The sequence below is a fragment of the Drosophila sechellia genome, chromosome 3R, assembly GCF_004382195.2.
Source record: "Drosophila sechellia strain sech25 chromosome 3R, ASM438219v1, whole genome shotgun sequence".
Taxonomy (NCBI): Eukaryota; Metazoa; Arthropoda; class Insecta; order Diptera; family Drosophilidae; genus Drosophila; species Drosophila sechellia.
The window spans coordinates 29,705,791-29,721,772 of NC_045952.1; the positions used below are offsets into that span (position 1 = coordinate 29,705,791).

At 46.4% G+C, this 15,982-nt stretch overlaps 1 protein-coding gene across 9 annotated transcripts in view; it reads left to right on the forward strand.

Moving 5' to 3' along the window:
- Positions 1–235: 235 nt before the first annotated feature.
- Positions 236–15,982, forward strand: part of LOC6612974 (band 4.1-like protein 4) — a 55,279-nt gene continuing 39,532 nt past the window's right edge. For 6 of the 9 annotated variants that reach the window (XR_004361970.1, XM_032720369.1, XM_032720370.1 and 3 more), the window contains exon 1: positions 236–1,008. The gene's annotated coding sequence lies outside the window, so the exon portion shown is untranslated. The remainder of the gene's footprint in view (positions 1,009–15,982) is intronic. The other 3 variants (XM_032720375.1, XM_032720372.1, XM_032720374.1) reach the window with 3 other exon arrangements.

Here is a 15,982-nt window from a genome sequence, read left to right on the forward strand (position 1 = left end):
TCCTGCAATACAAGTCTTAAGCCGTACTTAGCGCCACACCACGTGCTGGCGCTCTCTCCGGCCAACTCTCCATGGCTCTCTCTTTGCCAGCCGGCATTCGAAACTCTCCAAAGTTGGCGCCAAAAGTGCCGCCTGCTCCACTCCGGAGACGCAACACCATCCACACTCACGGTCCACCCCAGAAACAGGTTCCACCCGGGGGCTCAGCCAGGCGGCTCCAAGTCGATGCTCGAGCAGTTGCTGTTGGACCGTCGCACGTAACGCACGCTGCAGCGGAACTACTGGGTTTTCGTTCGGATCGGAATTCGCATCGAGTTTGGGCTTCGGTTTCGGCTGCTTCGGACTAATCGGTCGGTTTGGTCCGCTTGATCGGTTGGTGAACTGCAAACTCGGCGGCCTGCATTCGGCACTTGTGATTGATGGACTGCAGTTGCTCCGCAAACTCTGACCTCTGAGCCCGGACAATCTGTGACTTGAGCGCCCTGCTTTTTATGAGGGTCGTCTCGCTGACCGATTCCAAAAAACGACCATAAACGGAGAATATATCAAATAAAAAGTCCAATTTCGGTTTTTTTTGTTGCCGGGTTTTCGATTTAGGATTTCGCATTTCGCATTTCTCGAGCTTGTCGACGTCGTGTGCGCGGTCTTCATAAATTATAAAAGAGCGCATTTCGCGAACGACTTGCAAATAAATAAGCATTTACGCTTTTATTATTGCCCGGCGTGTGTGTGTTCGTTGTTGGTGAGAGTGTGTGTGTTTTTGGAGCAGGAGCAGCAGCAGTTCTTCGGAAAAAGCTCCCATGTGGCGCAAGCCGGGGGAATAAAATAAAACCGAACCGAGCGCTCCCCACTTAAAATATCATCTTTGCATACAATCAACATCTAGCCATAAAAGTGTCTTCGTCCAATGAGCATTTCGGGATCCGCTCTGATTTGTGTGTGCTGATAAGCCAGTGATTGCCCCAAACCGCGCTCCTCGCAGCCCCCACATAAAGATATCCAAAGCAGGTAAGCGGGGGTACGCCGCCCATAACTCAACTCATCACGCACATTGAACCAGCCGAAGTGCAATGACATCGCGCCGTCATTATGCAGATGTGTAAATAGCGAAATGAGCAGCGTGTGCCTGCATCCTGATGCATCCTCATCTTAGTCATTATCGTATCGCTGCCCAGCTGTGGGGCTTCCAGCCGCAACGATCTGCATAATTGGAGCACAGCTGGGTGTCTCTAACTGGCTCTAATGAATAAATAAGTGCCACTAATAGTTTTCGCACTTCCTGTCCTCGGCCATCAAGTTGCATGCGTTCGCGGCAGCAGGAATTGAATCATCTGCCACATCTGCATCATCTGCATCATCTGCATCATCAGGCCGCAACAAGGCAGCGTCCTCCGTGCTGACAATATTTAATTATGAAGCTGCGATGGCGATAACCTAACTGTCTGACTTCTTTTGCTATTTGTGCCTGACATGCAAGAGTTTTGTGCACTGAAAAAAATCTATAAGTACCCAAGCAGTTAATTTGAAATATTCCTAACTTAGTTAGATAGTTCATTGTTTGTAAAGCACTGACAATCCGCAACCAGAGCTCACAATTATCCACTCGAGTATTTTCTCCTGGTGTGGACAAGTCAATTCCGCAATTGTGGTTCTTGCAACAGCAACATTTACTGCTGATGCTGCTGCTGCTTCTGTGTTGCGTTGTGTTGTCGTTGTCAACGTCATCATCGTTGGCATAATCATTTTCGCTGCTCTTTCCCACACAAATCGGCATGGAAATGTTTTCATTTGGCGCATTTACTTTTTCCATCTTTTTTGAGCGGGCAAAATGAAATTCTTGCCATGGAGAAATCTCAGCAGTTGCCATGGCAAATGTTTGCGCAATTATTACTGCAAACTTCTTCCGATGCTCTCAAATTGCTTTTTTATTTTTGAGAGATATTTTTTATTAGTTTAGGATATGACTGGCTATGATTTGATGGCATAGTTATAAGCTACATAAGTGCAGCTGTGTCACACCGGCCGAATTTCGCATGCGAATTCTTTCCGAGGGAAAAACATTTCCTGTCCAACAATGTTGTGCAACGGATGCCCCATCATAGTTTCCCCAGATAAACATCAGCCAGACAACCAGAACATTTGGATGACTTGCGCAAGTAGGCAGAGTGGGGTAAAAAGTGAGCACAAAGTAAATACAATTTTCCAACGAATTTTCCTGACTTCCTCATTTGCTTATCAGCGATGGGGAAGATGCCTCCGCCGCTTGATTTCACTCACGCAGACCCATCAACTTTTAATTAGCTGTAATTTGTAAATTCAACGTCAAACACCGACCACGCAGTCAGTCAGAAGATGTCGCCGCCGCCTTTGAAGCTGCCGCAAATTCGGATGGCGATGATGATGTTCGCCACACTGACAGATTGCTGATAAAAGCCCCCTCAACCCCAACACCCCATCCCAAAGCGCCTGGTTAACCCTTTCAGCGCCTCTAATCGCCGGCAAAGCCAGGCCACGAGTCGCGGTATTCTTCTAACCAAAGCTGCAAAACGCCCATCCATCCATCAGTGATGAGCGGCAGCTGTCAGCGGGTTCGCCGGTTAGCAGGCAGGGATTGGCCATCCGTCGAAATTTGACAAAACTGTTTCGGTTATAAATGACTCTTTGATGGCCATAAGCGGTGCCCAAAACGGGGAATTGATTGGGGTGTATTGAAAATCAAAAAAGGGAGAAGCCACTCGTTTCGAGTGTCACATTAAGCGGGAATACATGGCACTTTAAAGGTTTGCCACCCGTTCCTCATACCACTAATCACTGGCCAGGGTCGTAAATCCACTCGACTGATTCCCATCTGCCCATCTGCAGCAATAAAATAATGCTCGACCAAATTACTTCAGGTCTTGGGATCCGCTTTTTTAATTAGTGACATTATAAATGTGGACACACACACACACACACACACACACGGGGGAGGGGGGCTGCACTAAAAACAAAACTTTACGAGCTAATTTTATGGCTCTTGCAAATTTATAGACTTTTGGCTCATGTGACACAAGACTAGCGAGCAACCCAAAGTGGCAGCCACTGCGAAAGCAGCAGCAACTTTCCTAACAATCTCTATAAATCCCCTGCTCGCAGCAGAGCCACTTAATTAATTTCTGTAAAAACTTTAAGAACAAAGGGCTGTTCGTTCACGTTGCCCGTGCAGTTGTTGTTCGGTTGTTCAGTTCGGCTGCTATAGCCCAGTTGTTGCACGTTAATTTCCAATTTCCAAGGCGAAAAGAAAATGGGAAAAAAGTGAACGAGTAATGTCATACATAGCAGCAAAATCAAAGCCCAAAGAAACAACGACGACAACTTCGACGGCGGGGACAACGCAACAGTAGAACTAACTGCAAACTTGCAGCAGGCTGAAGCGCAGCAGAAAAGCTTGCACCAGTTTCCCAACTGCAGCTCGAGGTTGTTGTAGTTGCGAACAAAAAAGACAAAAACGGAAAAACGGGGAAAACAAAAAGGAAACCGGGGGGAAAACTGCGCACAGTAACCAAGTGAACCAGGCTGCGAAGAGATGAGAAGTTGATGCTGTACACTCGAGGAAAAGCCTCAGTGAACTAGATCGCAGAACTAGAATGTTACTTCCAGAAGAAAGTTCTGTAACTCAGCTTATGATGCAATAGTGGTTGCAACGTAACTGCAGCAAACACTTGAGTAGCCCAAATCTGATCCCCCAGACTTTTATGCCAGTGTAGTCTTAGCTACAAGCTGGAGCGGCGAGAAAAGGCTTTAGAAAGTAGCCAGGGGCGGGGGCAGAGATAAATGGTGGCGGGCCCAAAGCCAAACCCGTTGGCAGCTCGGCTCACTTCTTCAGTTTGCGTGATGCAATTGCCAGCGCCGGAGCGCCAAAAGATTGAAAGCAAACGACAGCCACGTAACTGGAACACTTGACGGTGCTGCTGCGGATGCCTCTGCTGCAACAATTTCCAATTAAAGCAGTTACTGCTGCTGCAGCTTGAGTTGCTCGGGGACCTGGTTGCTTCGTTCTGTGTTCTGGGATCCCAGAGAACCGAGATCCGAGCGATCTGGGATCCGAGATCTGGGAGTTGGAGTCCGCTTATGTGTCGCTTGCGCAATCATCATACGGCGCGACGGCTACTTCTGACAGCTCCAACTGCTCCGGCTTCTATTTGATTTTCTATTGGCGAGTCGCACTGAGGCCAGTTTGTGCGACAGGAAGTCATCCGTAATGGGCCTTAAAATACACATTTTATGCCCAGCTAACCATCCCCAATTAGAGCTTTGGGTTAATTGCAGTGACGCATAGTTGCGCATTAGCCCACCGCTCGCCGAGCTGCAGATCCATCCGTCGTCCAGGAATTGGACGCTCCCAGTGGACAAGTCGGAAGCTAACGGCAGCGCGGTTCGAGCTAATTGATCATTAGGTCTATTTCCGCCGTGAGATGGCTGAGTCTTGGAGTTGTGAGTTCCTTACCTTTGGCTAGTTGGGTTTTCCTGCACATAAGTAAGTCATAAAGTGGCAACTTTTATGACAACCGAGCGCATGTTGCACGCAATCACCTGGACAGGCCGAAATTCTAGCTTGGATTTCAGTTGGGTTGGGCTCTCTATAAGGTAGATTTCCTTGCATCCACGGGGGCAATCGTTTTTTATGGTTTCTCCGGCTAGAGAGCAACAAAAAACGGATGGCCATAAAAGAAAATATGTGCTGCATGTAAGAATCCACGGAAAAAAGACCAGAGAACTGGGTGAAATCGATTTGTATACGGTATGTAGTTCTTTATTACAGCTGCGGCCGATGAAGACTTTTGTAAAAGCCAGCGAAGGAGAAAAACCAAAGTGGGTTGGATTGAGGAAAATGCGATTTTCCTTTCCCGAGATCGATGAAGGAGAGGTGGAGCGATGGAGGGGGATAGTGCGTGGTGACTAGACAAAGACCATAACTATCCAACGAGTAGTTTACCAACTGCCCACCGAGGCATCAAAATCTCAGTTGACTGATAGATAGATAGATAGATTTCCCGCCAGTCACTGACCCACTGCCCACATGCAAATGAGTTCGAGACCGGGTATCTCACGAATGCGTGTGTATCTGGGGACGACGGCAAACTGGGTCGGGGGATCTGCATCCAGATCTAAGTATGTACATGGTGCGTTGGCGTTGAGTGAAGTCTGAAGTCTTCTCCTGGCCTTTCCGTTTTTGGGAAAATGGGAGCGAAACGAGAGGAGCACCATCCCCACCCCCACCCAACTCCAGTGCTGTGTTGTTTCTGGCTGAATCTTTTGTTTACTTCTGGGTTATTTTTTGCTGCCGAACACATTTGGTTTTTATTCCACGAAAGATGCTGCCAGAAGAAAAGCGAGAAACCCGAGAAAAGCTGGAGCTGGAGCTGGAAAAAGAACAGAACAAGCGATCTTAATTTACGTTAGCTCGTTAGCTGGAACTACCGTTAGGCGCTCAAGTGCAGAAAACTGCAGCAGCGTCTGTTTTTGTGGCCAAAATGCCGATACCTTTTTTGGGCATTCTACCAACGCCTCCAATGCTCCATTGTGTCCGCTGTTCTGCGGTTGGAGGGCGCGTGAAAAGGCCAGTATCTCGGCCTGGTAATCAACAGTTAGTGGTCAACAAATAACAAAGAAAATTAAAAAGAAATTCACAAAACCAAAAACCAAAGAAAAAGAGGTATTGCTATTGGTTTCGCATGCTTTATTGCCAATTGGAAAGTTGGCTGGAGTGCCAGAAAGCCATTGAAGCCGCTCGGAGATTGGTGTTAGAATGCTTTACGGGCCATTGTCTCGAGTTGGCCGTAATTGGAGGAGCCGTTGTCCGCCGCACTCCGAGCTCTATGCAAAGCCATGGATGCGACCAAGGAAGTGGTTGTGTAATAAATTGCGAACGAAGGCTGGGGAGAATTGATTTAATAACTGCGCATCATTAAAGTGTCTTAATTGCATTCTTCCGCGAAGCAAAGGCTAATCAACCTGAGAGTTGCACTCGCACTCGGCCATTGATCAAACGTCTTTGGCAATCCATCAGATGCCGCCGAATGCCAATGCCATAATTTTCCCAGCTCCCAGTCGCAGCCAGTTTTCCCCGCTCCTCACCCTGCCCCACCAGTCAGGTGCCGCTGAGTCAAGTCAATCAATTAGGCATTTCAACACATGTTGTTTACAGTTCTAATTCTGGCAGCGTTTCATTTAAATGCCATCGTGTCTGCGGCAGAAATGCAGCCGGATCATCGGAGCATCGGAGCATTGGAGCATCGGAGGTGGAGCCAACTATTTTAAACACGCCGCTCGTTAACGATTTCCTGTTAAATTATGCTGCGGCTCCAGAGGGAAAACTTCGGCTAGTTAGGAGTTGGTGAAGGCCCAAAGAAAGAAAGGGAATCGGAAACCACAGAGGAGGGGTCGTAAAGCGAAATAGCCGAAAATCGAGTCCTAAATAGCCCCGAGTCACGCTTCATCTTGGGTAATATACTAATGATTGTGTTTAGAACAAAGACCACTCATCGGGCTAATTCAACTTGAGAAATGCCTTCCGCTGCTAAATCGACCCCTTAACCCACAAACTCGCTCGCAAAAAGAAGACGACGTCGGCTGATCGATAGCTTCCCAGCTGCTCAAAAGCTCATTAGCTGGCTGGATTTTGGAATAGAAAATTCCCAGAACATTTGGACCGCCACTTTCGCTGGGGGGCGAAAATAAGAGTGTAAAGCACCTCTAAGTTGAGCGGGAAAAGCGGTAGAACGTGTCTCGAATGCACTTGAAAAATCAATTAGTACCCCAGTGATTAACGATTTCCTCGTCCCAGGGGCCCAGCCATCGCCAAACAGAAACTGATAGTCCACATCAGACGGGGCTCTAAGTTCTTGGCTCGCGATTCTGGCCAACTCAGTTGGCCAAGACCAGAGCTAGTTAGTTTCCAGTTATCTGCTAGACAGATTTGATTTATTCAACAGGCCACCCACGAACAGCAGTTCCACGGCAGCCAAAGTTTATAAATGTTTTACGAGAGGTATAAATTTAAATTAGCAAGCAAAGGTCTTTAAAATAAACATGGAATTGATTCATGCTGAAAGTTGAAGGCAGAATACTCTTTGAAGCGCATTTGGAGATTTCAGAAGATCTTTATAATCTAAGATTAGATGGGATTTCGTTGGATATTGCTTTATTCTTATTTCTTTCTTAAATACAAGTACATTCGTCTTTCGTGAATTTTTATTAACTAGCGATTTCAGATAATCCCCTGCAGATGGTGGCATTTAAGTTCTTTTTCATAGCCCAAAGACAGCGATTATTTCATAATTGTTATGGGTTTTTTATGCTTGCAACTACCATTTGGCCATAAAGGCCAATCTGAGAGGCGAACAGTTAGACAGTCAGTCATGGCCAAGAAAGATTCTCACTGATCGCCCGATCATTTCCTAATGAATATAAATTGCACCATCATTTGCAGCCGAACACGAAAATTTCATTTGTGCAGGGGATTTATGATGACGCATTAGAGCGAATGCTTTTGGCGGAGACTGTGAGGAATTCGAGGTGGAAAGAGGTATCCCGGTTCTACCGGCTATCAGCGATTGACCCGTATTTCTGGTTGAGCTCGTGCCGTCAGACATTTAACCTTGACACCCAGCGCTGCCTCCTCTCACCGCCCGAAGATCCGGGGTCAAAGGGCGGCCGTTCGTTTCGCTCGCCGTTAGATTTGGCGCAATAAAAGTTTCTTACCCGCTTTTCGCCGGCTCTTCTGCTTTTGGCCTTCTTGCGCAAGTTGGCTTTTTTGCTCACAATCGGCGGGCATGACTCAAAAGTACAGCGACTGAAATACAAAAATAGTCCCAGCGAAATAAATTGCAAAATCTTTCGTAAGCCAAAGAAAAAGTGCGGCATTTTTTTATGATTCTGTTTGTTTGCCTTTTGCCTCAGATATCTCGGTGTAATTTTATAGTTAGCCGAGTCTTGTGGAACGTGATGCTATTTCCATTCGCCGGCTATTCTCCTTTTTATTGGCCAGGAAAGGAGAGCTAAAAGAAATCATAAATTTGCAGAAGCCAAGAGTCTGAATATTTAATAATGTCGATGGGAATCGAGGCAGGAGGTCGAAAATAAAAATGGTTTCCAATGAACGGCAATTACTTTCCTGCGCAGGAGGAAATGTCTTTAAAAATGTATGTCAATTGGTCAATTTCCGCCCCTCGGCGAGTGTGGGCCAATTAAATGTCATTTACCTTATGTGCTGACCACATAATCCCCATTCCAATCCCCCCATCTCCCGGTCTGTATCTGGACTCCAGCTCAACCATTAGCCATTCGCAAAGCAAATCCTATTTAAATATTTATATTACAAGCTGTCCCAGTCTGTGGTCCCCTCTTGGCCCATCGCTCATTTGGCCAAATTGCACTGTGGGGCATTTTAATTAGGCAAATGGCCGATTTGCCTTCATAAATGCAGACATGCACAAAATTAGCGAAACTATATCGCAATGGCGATTGACAGTTCAATCAACTCGCGGTGCAAATTGCCAATGCATTTGCAATAGAAAATCAAATATTACGTATACGCCCCGCCGTCGCCCCTCTCCACACTCCGCATCGAAAACAGCTACGACCCATTGTTGTGTCAGCGATAACCAAAAAAAGGCAAACAAACACGACGATGACGGCGGCGACAGCGACTCCAACACCTTTGGAGTGGCAATTTGTTGGCGCTGCCATTGGGATATGGATGAAGTGGAGTCCATGGAGGCAACTGCTCCGGTTTGGCGACAAGCATACTGGAACGAGTGCCTTCGGTTGGCAGGCGAATGCGAGGAGTCGATACCCTAACCAAGGCGACTTGGGAACTTCAAAGAAGCCGATAAACTGGGCGACTTGTCAGAGTATTACAATGTGATTGATTGTCATTTAGCCAGTATTTAGCTCTGAATAAACAAATGTTTGCTAGACCTAATGCCGCGTTCTACTGACACCTTCTGATTCATTCACTTCCGAAAATACTGATATTAACATTCAAACTACAAAAGCCAATGACGGTTATTTATTTACCAAAAAGGGTATGCCCATTTCGAAGTGCCAGCCTGGTCGGGACTTAAACCCGTTGTGGTCTAAAGTCTATGACTCAAGCAATCAATTGCCAGCGGCAGCAACAATGCAGGCCATACTTGAGTGGAAAATCAGGCATTGAGTATCTCGAGAATGACTTAACGGCAGGAAAACTGTGCAGTAGCAGTGGCCAAATGGCAAACTGGCAAAAAAGAAAATGAAAAGCGAGGAAAGGCCACAATGAGAGCTGCTAATAGCTGGCAACTTTTGAGTTGAGATTGCGATTGCGTGAATGCTTTCAGACTTTCAGACTTCCCGACGTGTGGCACTGCAGTTCCGGCCAACTTGAGCCCAACTCTGACTCCAAGTCGGATTCGAAGTCGAGGGTACGATTTCACGTCGTGCTTCAGATGTGTCAAATGCATCGATGGAAATACATATCAGTAATTTGAATCGCTTGCTTGCAAAATTTCCATTCGTATTGCGCAAAATGGCAACGGCAAAAATTGCGCACACAAACAATTATTTGGAAATTGCAGTTGTTGCTGTTGCATGCTTTTCTGTTGCCAAGTTGGCCATAAATTGTAACAACTGTCGTTTGCATATAAGTACCGAAGTATCGAGCCATGGAAATGCAAATGGAGCACAGGATTGTGGGACCAAATGTCAGTTGCCAGTGCGTTTATTAAGTGCTCGAGTGATGATGCAATGAATAGCCTTCAGTGGAAGTGGTATAAACTACCCGGCATGGAGTGAGCCAACTCATGACTACAACTACTTACAATTTGCTGAATTTATAATAACCAAATCTTGTTTTGTTCTTCGGCCGCCGGAGGGCCAATACACTCAATTAATTATTCATTAAACATATCCTGTCATGGTCTCTCCATTGACTTCCAGCTCTCTGCCAGCCATTCCCTGTCACAAATCAAACATATCCATCCATTCTCCCCTTTAATTAGACACAGAAAATAAATTGAATTAACAGCGTGAGCGTGGAAAGAAGCGAGCTACATAATTGCTACCATGGCCAGAAAATGTTTAATTTGTTTATTTTTCGGTTTTGGGCCCGCTGCGTTCGTACCGCAATTTATTAGCAAGCCGAGGGAAACAAAGAAAAAATTGATTGATCTACCAACTGGGCAGGGTTCAATCAAAATGTGTAATGAACGAGCCGGAAAAAATAGCAGAAAAAATGTTAAACACACGAAATTCTCGCAGCAGTCGGTTTGGGGAACGGGGATTTTTGGTGGAGTTCGGTTTGGTTTTCATTACGACGCCGCCGCTCGTAGCGGGCTCTCGTTTTAATGATACAATTTAAAATCAACGCAGACTCATGATTTTGCATATTCCGAGCATTAAACTCGCCTCGTCTGCTGCGGCGAGCATAATTCAGGCATGGTTACCGCATTTCCCCAGTTTCCCAGTAACAACAATCAATGCCCGACGCCCGCTGTGATTTGACCAAAAAGCTGAAAAATAAAAGAATAGAAAAAGAACGACTGACGGACGACGGACCGGGTCTGTAGCTGCCGAAGTCATCAAATAAATAACCGCGGGACCCGCAGTGAAAGAATGGCTGGCCAGAATGGGTGTGTCCTACTGCCGCCGCCGCCGCCCCTTTCCTTGTTCTCGTGGAAAAGCAAAAAGGAAAAGCGGAGGAAAAGCATTTTGTCTAAATGGCGAGGCATTACTTTTAATTAAAAGCAGCGCCGAGGCATCCGCAAAAATTGAACTTGAACTCCGCGACCATGTCTAATTCAACATCGCCAGTTGGGGTCCATGGACACATGATTACCCATAAGCTGACATCGCAGAACATCAGAGAACGCTTCGCAGATCCGACTTTAATCAGTTGGCCACGGCAACGAGCCCGTCTGACATTTGATGTTAATTTGCACTGAGCGCGACATCGAGCATACGCAGCGTTGTCCGTCCTCCAGTCAGCCGGTTAATTACCGCCAAGCAAACTTTACAAGCCATAAAGCACACACGACATCTCGTAATGTATACATTTTAATCGCGAACGCATTAATTAAACTACATGTAAGCCACCACCTCCAAAGGTGTAAATAAGAAGAAAAAACACCTGGTTTGGATTTGAAAGAACGCGATAATGACACAAACAAGTTTTGAGAGCTATTCCAAATGCGTTTTAATATTCCTGACTTCGACCATCCCACGCCCGATTCCCAGCAAGTAATTAGCATAAAGCACGTGCGCCTGGCTCATTGGCATGCCAATGGGCCTGTCTGGAGGTGGATACTCGTGGCTACCTGTTGGTGGCCATGCCCACTCCACTCCACTTGAATCACAGGTGCGTACACGTCACGCCCCTTTAAAGCCGTCGGGTCGGGAGACTTTTGGCCGGGTCTCTCGCCTGGACGTGGCCCAAAGCATCTGGCCGGCCGGCTTAGCCCGGCTCAACTTGGCAGACATTTGCACAATCCATTTCATTCCGTTCTGCTGCATTTCATTTCGGACTTCTCTGCCGCTTGATTTATGCCCAGCGGCCAAAGCCCATGAATCACAGCCAAAAGAAAACCACTGAAATTCGGTGGACTGCACAGTATGTTTTGGTTTGTATCTCTTAAAAGAGGATAGATAAATAGAGGATAGCTCAGCCTAAGTTTCCATTAATTTTTTAGTGCAATTAATATATTTATATCAGAGATGTAAAAATGAGAATCATTGCAATGAAAAAAGTGATGTGCGACTTTTAATACAATAATGTCGTGCTGAAAATCATCTGCGGTTTTCTTTATCAACACAAACAGCCAGTTGCATTACATGCTTACTGCTCTAATTACACAGATTTATCAACTCCCGTCCCCAGCCCAATTACAGGGTATGGATGCCGTGCCACGCTGACATTTCTAGTGCAAAGTCTCGACACAAATAGAGCCAGTGGAAAGAGGGGTATGGCGGGTATAATGGGTACGGCGGAAACGGGGGAGCTGCAGAGATCACTGCATTTATTGTATACCTGCAGATTTATGATCATGCAACCAGCGTGCCGCTGCCACGGCACCTACTCCCAATCCATTGTGGTGGGGCTTTTACCCAGATTCGTCTATTGTTGCTGCAGTATCTGGAATACGGCTTTTTGCGGTCTGTGTCTGTCCATTTCACGCTTTGCCAAATTGCCAACTTGACCGGCTCGAGATGAAAAACAGATAAAGCAATGAAAATGCGGGCAGGCGTTTGCCGTCCGGCGGTATCTCGGCCAGTGCGCGAACATAAAATGTTATTTAAGGCGAATTTCGGGCACAATTTGTTGTTAATGAATGCAGCACTCCGCACTCCAGCTCGCTTGCCACAGATTTTTACAGATTTTTACAGATTTTCCAAGCAAATTGCGCCCACAAATGAGGTCAGGCAGCCGCACAATGTGCGCCCGTTAGCTGCGGCCATGCTCACGTGCTGACTGACTTGTGAAAGTAAGTGCCCCAGCTGGATCGGATCTTTATAGCTTTGGCTCAACTCTTTTATACACACATATGGCGAAAACCTCCCATTCAGTGGGGCAACCTGCATCGTGTGAGCCTGCAACTAACCTTCACATAAATTATTCCCATCAACAGCTGCAGATACGAGCAGTCGGCGGTGGAGTAGGTGTTCCTCCAGTCGGCCATCCAGGCGGCAGCTTAATGTTTAAGACATCGTGATAAGCTGCAGATATTTATCTGGCGAGCAATTTACACGAGGCGACGCCTCGGAACACAGCGAAGAGCATGCAACATGTGGCTCTGGCTGCAGTGAAATGAGGTGTCGAAACAGTTGTTAGCCAGTGCTCATACGCCCCGTGGTACGTGGGAAATGAAGGAATTTCAGGTGACCTTGGGTTGCCAGGGCGGGCTTTCTCCAGGGCTTGCTAATTTCACGTCCATCAGTCGTGATTGATTGAAATAAATCATCACGATTATGCCCCACAAAATGTTAGCTCTTGCCATTCTAAAGAGTTCGCATTGCCATATAAGTAAGTTTCTATCCATTTTATTCTTCTTCACATTACAGCCAGCACTCACAATATTTACATACTTCTGATGCCACTATCATTGATGTGTGGTACTTGGAAATATTTTTAATGAGCCCCTCAAAATCTGGTCTTTAATTGGCTGCCAAGAAATCCATTTCCAGTACACAAATATTTGCGTATTTATTGTTGGCAATCCGCAGAGCAGGCCAAGCCAAACCCATATTTTTCGTCCATAGGCCGTGTGTGTCTACGTGCACTGGCAATCGCTTCGATAACACTTGAATACAAAATGAGGGTCATTAATTTTATAACAAACTATGTTGGCCTGCCGTGGCAGCCGGGGCAGCCGAAGCACACTTGAAAAATCCCCATTTCCAGATGGGGATTGCGGCTTATCCGCCTGCCAATGTCGCCTGTCCGACAGCCAGTCAATCATAACCCGTTTCGGCTGCCTTGGCGAACAAATCAAAACTTGTTATCGTTCCGAAAAGATCTCTAGGACCAATAAAATGTACTCCTATGTGGACTGGCCACCTCTGCCTTCCCAGCCCTCTCCGCCTGGCTGCCATGGACTGAATGCATGGAGCTGGAATTGTCAGGCCTTACGTGTTCGCCCATCAAAATGCTGCACGCCTCATCAGGCGAGCGAAAAAACCCATGAAATCGGTGACACTGTCCGCCGGATGGCCATGGCAGCAGTTTAATTGCAGCGACTGTAGTGTCATTTCCATTTGAACCTGGAGTCGTGGGGCCCCCGCCATCCTTCTTTTTGGGTCATGTCGGGCTAATCAAGGACTGGCTGGGTCACGCCCACGGCCATTTATCAGCATCAGAGCGAGTCTAAGTAGTAGTAGGCTCAGATGTTGCCTTTATTAAAAGTTACTTTTCTTTGGCACTGGGAGAAATGGGGAAATGTTGGATATCTAAATACAATATTAAATATTAAGGCTAAATATTTTAGGCACTTTCATTTATTTGCAATCGTGGTTAAGCTGCATTATTTCGGCTGAATCCTAGACACAGTTCTTTCTGGTTTCCATTTTTTTTCCCAGTGTATCTATACACATTTTTGTGTTTCGCTGCGGCCGTGGCAAACGTGAGCTTATGGTTTATGGCGACTTAATAAGGCTGTGACCGGCTATCAGCCTGTTGCCCCGACCATCCGCGATTGCAGCCCTGTCGGCATCTCTGGCTAATGGTTAATGGCCGGCGGATGAGGCGAATGGGGCGAATTTGGCGGGGAGGACGCCCGGCACATTAGGCACAGCGGCCAGGAAAAATCTGGGGAAGCTCACAGCTATGGAAGCTATGAAAGCTGTAGAAGCTCAGGGATGCCGCACGATGATAAACAACCGAAGCGTTTTAAACGGCTTCATTAATCTTATTCAGCTCTGCGCTGCGCTTGTCTATTAAAGCCTTGTAATGCCTGCAAGAACCCAACAGCCAACATCCAGCATCCAGCATCCCAGCATCCAACTTCCAACTGATGATGAGCAGCTGTGGCAACCGCAATCAGCGAGCTGAGGCTGAAAATCTACTACCTGTCAGCTTCATGTCATTCCGGCATTTTATGAGCTGTTGCTGCAGATGAAGCTGGAGTTTGGCCAGGAGCAGGGGTATCCCCCATCCCGCTGCCAATAGAAATGGCATTGACATTGGCGGCACGGCAGAGTGGCGTAACTGTTACTGCCGACTGCTCACCGGTTACTATTTACCAGTTACCAGTTACCAGTTACCACTTACCACTTACCAGTTAGCAGTTACTGGTTACTGTCACCGCCAGCATTTTCAGCTGGGCTTCTTGAGGATGTGCCAGGGTGATGTGTTGGGTAATAACTCGCCATTCCAACAGAAGCTGCAAAAGAGCATTCATCTAGGGTTCTGATTCAGCTCTAAATAGGTTTTAAAAATGTATGAAAATATATTAGCCATTAGTCAATGTCAATCTTCATAAATCAGCATATATTTATGTGTCTTATGCATATATTTCGACCTCTAGTTTTGATTGTATATAGTTTTAGTATAGAACTTTAGGAGACTTCCTGTATAGAACTATTATAACAACTTTTCTACTAAAACCCTTGATTTTGTCCAAGTTGCCAGTATCTTTTTTTTTTTGCGATGCCGCCGCCTCATCATCATCATCTTCGTGATCGCCGTCCTAAACATGACAATTTTCATGGGCTTATCATTTCATAATGAATTTGTTTTGTCAGCCAATAAATTACGGGCAACACGCCGTTGGTCTACCTATAAGAAAGTGGGTTTCCATTGGACCCGAAGAAATCGCTGGCACCATCCGCAATAACCGGGGAGCAACTATGCTACATCATAATCATGCGAGAAACATCATTGGCAGCGGCATAAAAAAGGCAATGTCTTCGGCTTTATCGTGAGACTCGTTGATTTACTGGCCCGCAGTTTGTTTAGTTATTAGCTTTTGCCCTTTTTGGCCCAGAACAAATTGCGTTTTGATTTATACGGCTGGAATGAGTTTATCTACACGCGACACAGGTCTTCGGAATCGGAAAATTGGATTGGAATGGGCAGGAAACGAGTGTCAGACGCTCTCCCACATCAAAAGGCTGGAAAATCGAAGGGAAAATGCCAGTCACCATTCAGCATCCACCATTTCCACATCCATTTCCCGCCCAGTCCGCATCCCCGGCCACATCAAAGGGCATTAAAATTTCAAATAGGTAATTAAGTAAAACGCATAAACCGCACAACACGAAGGCATGCGATTATTTACACTCGGGAAGAAGCGTTTGCCATCGGTTGAGTACTCAGATTTCAGATTTCAGTGTGTCAATCAATTTGCCTTCCTCCGGCTTCACTTTGCGCTTCCGTGTTCAAGTGCAGCACACGGCAAAGTGTATTAAATAAACCGCAAAACGAACGCTTAACTCAAACACATGGTGGGTAAAATACGGAAGGGCCCAACAA